The sequence below is a fragment of the Echiichthys vipera genome (assembly GCF_963691815.1).
Source record: "Echiichthys vipera genome assembly, chromosome: 5".
NCBI classification, from domain to species: Eukaryota; Metazoa; Chordata; class Actinopteri; order Perciformes; family Trachinidae; genus Echiichthys; species Echiichthys vipera.
Genome location: NC_139830.1, coordinates 2,952,566 through 2,957,565, shown reverse-complemented (window position 1 = coordinate 2,957,565; position 5,000 = coordinate 2,952,566). Strand labels below are relative to the sequence as shown.

Below are 5,000 nucleotides of genomic sequence, written 5' to 3'. Positions count from 1 at the left end.
TCTTTTCATCATCTTTTTGTGGTGTTTTGTGTCTGTTTTTAGTCTTTTCATCATCTTTTTGTGGTGTTTTGTGTCTGTTTTTAGTCGTTTCATCATCTTTTTGTGGTGTTTTGTGTCTGTTTTTAGTCGTTTCATCATCTTTTTGTGGTGTTTTGTGTCTGTTTTTAGTCGTTTCATCATCTTTTTGTGGTGTTTTGTGTCTGTTTTTAGTCGTTTCATCATCTTTTTGTGGTGTTTTGTGTCTGTTTTTAGTCGTTTCATCGTCTTTTTGTGGTGTTTTGCGTCTGTTTTTAGTCGTTTCATCATCTTTTTGTGGTGTTTTGTGTCTGTTTTTAGTCGTTTCATCGTCTTTTTGTGGTGTTTTGTGTCTGTTTTTAGTCGTTTCATCATCTTTATGTGGTGTTTTGTGTCTGTTTTTAGTCGTTTCATCATCTTTTTGTGGTGTTTTGTGTCTGTTTTTAGTCGTTTCATCATCTTTTTGTGGTGTTTTGTGTCTGTTTTTAGTCGTTTCATCATCTTTTTGTGGTGTTTTGTGTCTGTTTTTAGTCGTTTCATCATCTTTTTGTGGTGTTTTGTGTCTGTTTTTAGTCGTTTCATCATCTTTTTGTGGTGTTTTGTGTCTGTTTTTAGTCGTTTCATCGTCTTTTTGTGGTGTTTTGCGTCTGTTTTTAGTCGTTTCATCGTCTTTTTGTGGTGTTTTGCGTCTGTTTTTAGTCGTTTCTTCATCTTTTTGTGGTGTTTTGTGTCTGTTTTTAGTCGTTTCATCGTCTTTTTGTGGTGTTTTGTGTCTGTTTTTAGTCGTTTCATCATCTTTTTGTGGTGTTTTGTGTCTGTTTTTAGTCGTTTCATCATCTTTTTGTGGTGTTTTGCGTCTGTTTTTAGTCGTTTCATCATCTTTTTGTGGTGTTTTGCGTCTGTTTTTAGTCGTTTCATCGTCTTTTTGTGGTGTTTTGTGTCTGTTTTTAGTCGTTTCATCGTCTTTTTGTGGTGTTTTGTGTCTGTTTTTAGTCGTTTCATCATCTTTTTGTGGTGTTTTGTGTCTGTTTTTAGTCGTTTCATCATCTTTTTGTGGTGTTTTGCGTCTGTTTTTAGTCGTTTCATCATCTTTTTGTGGTGTTTTGTGTCTGTTTTTAGTCGTTTCATCATCTTTTTGTGGTGTTTTGCGTCTGTTTTTAGTCGTTTCAACATCTTTTTGTGGTGTTTTGTGTCTGTTTTTAGTCGTTTCATCATCTTTTTGTGGTGTTTTGTGTCTGTTTTTAGTCGTTTCATCATCTTTTTGTGGTGTTTTGTGTCTGTTTTTAGTCGTTTCATCATCTTTTTGTGGTGTTTTGTGTCTGTTTTTAGTCGTTTCATCATCTTTTTGTGGTGTTTTGCGTCTGTTTTTAGTCGTTTCATCATCTTTTTGTGTTGTTTTGTGTCTGTTTTTAGTCGTTTCATCATCTTTTTGTGGTGTTTTGTGTCTGTTTTTAGTCGTTTCATCATCTTTTTGTGGTGTTTTGTCTGTTTTTAGTCGTTTCATCATCTTTTTGTGGTGTTTTGTGTCTGTTTTTAGTCGTTTCATCATCTTTTTGTGGTGTTTTGTGTCTGTTTTTAGTCGTTTCATCATCTTTTTGTGGTGTTTTGCGTCTGTTTTTAGTCGTTTCATCATCTTTTTGTGTTGTTTTGTGTCTGTTTTTAGTCGTTTCATCATCTTTTTGTGGTGTTTTGTGTCTGTTTTTAGTCGTTTCATCATCTTTTTGTGGTGTTTTGTGTCTGTTTTTAGTCGTTTCATCATCTTTTTGTGGTGTTTTGTGTCTGTTTTCAGTCGTTTCATCATCTTTTTGTGGTGTTTTGCGTCTGTTTTTAGTCGTTTCATCATCTTTTTGTGTTGTTTTGTGTCTGTTTTTAGTCGTTTCATCATCTTTTTGTGGTGTTTTGTGTCTGTTTTTAGTCGTTTCATCATCTTTTTGTGGTGTTTTGTGTCTGTTTTTAGTCGTTTCATCATCTTTTTGTGGTGTTTTGTGTCTGTTTTTAGTCGTTTCATCATCTTTTTGTGGTGTTTTGTGTCTGTTTTTAGTCGTTTCATCATCTTTTTGTGGTGTTTTGTGTCTGTTTTTAGTCGTTTCATCATCTTTTTGTGGTGTTTTGTGTCTGTTTTTAGTCGTTTCATCATCTTTTTGTGGTGTTTTGTGTCTGTTTTTAGTCGTTTCATCATCTTTTTGTGGTGTTTTGTGTCTGTTTTTAGTCATTTCATTGTCTTTTTGTGGTGTTTTGTGTCTGTTTTTAGTCGTTTCATCTTTTTGTGGTGTTTTGTGTCTGTTTTTAGTCGTTTCATCATCTTTTTGTGGTGTTTTGTGTCTGTTTTTAGTCGTTTCATCATCTTTTTGTGGTGTTTTGTGTCTGTTTTTAGTCGTTTCATCATCTTTTTGTGGTGTTTTGTGTCTGTTTTTAGTCGTTTCATCATCTTTTTGTGGTGTTTTGTGTCTGTTTTTAGTCGTTTCATCATCTTTTCGTGGTGTTTTGTCTGTTTTTAGTCGTTTCATCATCTTTTTGTGGTGTTTTGCGTCTGTTTTTAGTCGTTTCATCATCTTTTTGTGGTGTTTTGCGTCTGTTTTTAGTCGTTTCATCGTCTTTTTGTGGTGTTTTGTGTCTGTTTTTAGTCGTTTCATTGTCTTTTTGTGGTGTTTTGTGTCTGTTTTTAGTCGTTTCATCATCTTTTTGTGGTGTTTTGCGTCTGTTTTTAGTCGTTTCATCATCTTTTTGTGGTGTTTTGTGTCTGTTTTTAGTCGTTTCATCGTCTTTTTGTGGTGTTTTGTCTGTTTTTAGTCGTTTCATCATCTTTTTGTGGTGTTTTGTGTCTGTTTTTAGTCGTTTCATCATCTTTTTGTGGTGTTTTGCGTCTGTTTTTAGTCGTTTCATCATCTTTTTGTGGTGTTTTGTGTCTGTTTTTAGTCGTTTCATCATCTTTTTGTGGTGTTTTGTGTCTGTTTTTAGTCGTTTCATCATCTTTTTGTGTTGTTTTGCGTCTGTTTTTAGTCGTTTCATCATCTTTTTGTGGTGTTTTGTGTCTGTTTTTAGTCGTTTCATCATCTTTTTGTGGTGTTTTGTGTCTGTTTTTAGTCGTTTCATCATCTTTTTGTGGTGTTTTGTGTCTGTTTTTAGTCGTTTCATCATCTTTTTGTGGTGTTTTGTGTCTGTTTTTAGTCGTTTCATCATCTTTTTGTGGTGTTTTGCGTCTGTTTTTAGTCGTTTCATCATCATTTTGTGTTGTTTTGCGTCTGTTTTTAGTCGTTTCTTCATCTTTTTGTGGTGTTTTGTCTGTTTTTAGTCGTTTCATCATCTTTTTGTGGTGTTTTGTGTCTGTTTTTAGTCGTTTCATCATCTTTTTGTGGTGTTTTGTGTCTGTTTTTAGTCGTTTCATCATCTTTTTGTGGTGTTTTGTGTCTGTTTTCAGTCGTTTCATCATCTTTTTGTGGTGTTTTGTGTCTGTTTTTAGTCGTTTCATCATCTTTTTGTGGTGTTTTGTGTCTGTTTTTAGTCGTTTCATCATCTTTTTGTGGTGTTTTGTGTCTGTTTTTAGTCGTTTCATCATCTTTTTGTGGTGTTTTGTGTCTGTTTTTAGTCATTTCATTGTCTTTTTGTGGTGTTTTGTGTCTGTTTTTAGTCATTTCATTGTCTTTTTGTGGTGTTTTCATCTGTTTTTAGTCGTTTCATCATCTTTTTGTGGTGTTTTGTGTCTGTTTTTAGTCGTTTCATCATCTTTTTGTGGTGTTTTGTGTCTGTTTTTAGTCGTTTCATCATCTTTTCGTGGTGTTTTGTCTGTTTTTAGTCGTTTCATCATCTTTTTGTGGTGTTTTGCGTCTGTTTTTAGTCGTTTCATCATCTTTTTGTGGTGTTTTGCGTCTGTTTTTAGTCGTTTCATCGTCTTTTTGTGGTGTTTTGTGTCTGTTTTTAGTCGTTTCATTGTCTTTTTGTGGTGTTTTGTGTCTGTTTTTAGTCGTTTCATCATCTTTTTGTGGTGTTTTGCGTCTGTTTTTAGTCGTTTCATCATCTTTTTGTGGTGTTTTGTGTCTGTTTTTAGTCGTTTCATCATCTTTTTGTGGTGTTTTGTGTCTGTTTTTAGTCGTTTCATCATCTTTTTGTGGTGTTTTGTGTCTGTTTTTAGTCGTTTCATCATCTTTTTGTGGTGTTTTGTGTCTGTTTTTAGTCGTTTCATCATCTTTTTGTGGTGTTTTGTGTCTGTTTTTAGTCGTTTCATCATCTTTTTGTGGTGTTTTGTGTCTGTTTTTAGTCGTTTCATCGTCTTTTTGTGGTGTTTTGTGTCTGTTTTTAGTCGTTTCATCATCTTTTTGTGGTGTTTTGTGTCTGTTTTTAGTCGTTTCATCATCTTTTTGTGGTGTTTTGTGTCTGTTTTTAGTCGTTTCATCATCTTTTTGTGGTGTTTTGTGTCTGTTTTTAGTCGTTTCATCATCTTTTTGTGGTGTTTTGTGTCTGTTTTCAGTCGTTTCATCATCTTTTTGGGGTGTTTTGTGTCTGTTTTTAGTCGTTTCATCATCTTTTTGTGGTGTTTTGTGTCTGTTTTTAGTCGTTTCATCATCTTTTTGTGGTGTTTTGTGTCTGTTTTTAGTCGTTTCAACGTCTTTTTGTGGTGTTTTGTGTCTGTTTTTAGTCGTTTCTTCATCTTTTTGTGGTGTTTTGTGTCTGTTTTTAGTCGTTTCATCATCTTTTTGTGGTGTTTCGTGTCTGTTTTTAGTCGTTTCATCATCTTTTTGTGGTGTTTTGTGTCTGTTTTTAGTCGTTTCATCATCTTTTTGTGGTGTTTTGTGTCTGTTTTTAGTCGTTTCATCATCTTTTTGTGGTGTTTTGTGTCTGTTTTTAGTCGTTTCATCATCTTTTTGTGGTGTTTTGTGTCTGTTTTTAGTCGTTTCATCATCTTTTTGTGGTGTTTTGTGTCTGTTTTTAGTCGTTTCATCATCTTTTTGTGGTGTTTTGTGTCTGTTTTTAGTCGTTTCATCATCTTT

At 33.9% G+C, this 5,000-nt stretch overlaps 1 protein-coding gene across 3 annotated transcripts in view; it reads right to left on the bottom strand.

Moving 5' to 3' along the window:
- The window catches only part of myo7aa (myosin VIIAa), a gene marked incomplete at its 5' end in the record, with an annotated part of 95,423 nt that overhangs the window by 37,922 nt on the left and 52,501 nt on the right, over positions 1-5,000 (bottom strand). The window lies entirely within an intron of this gene.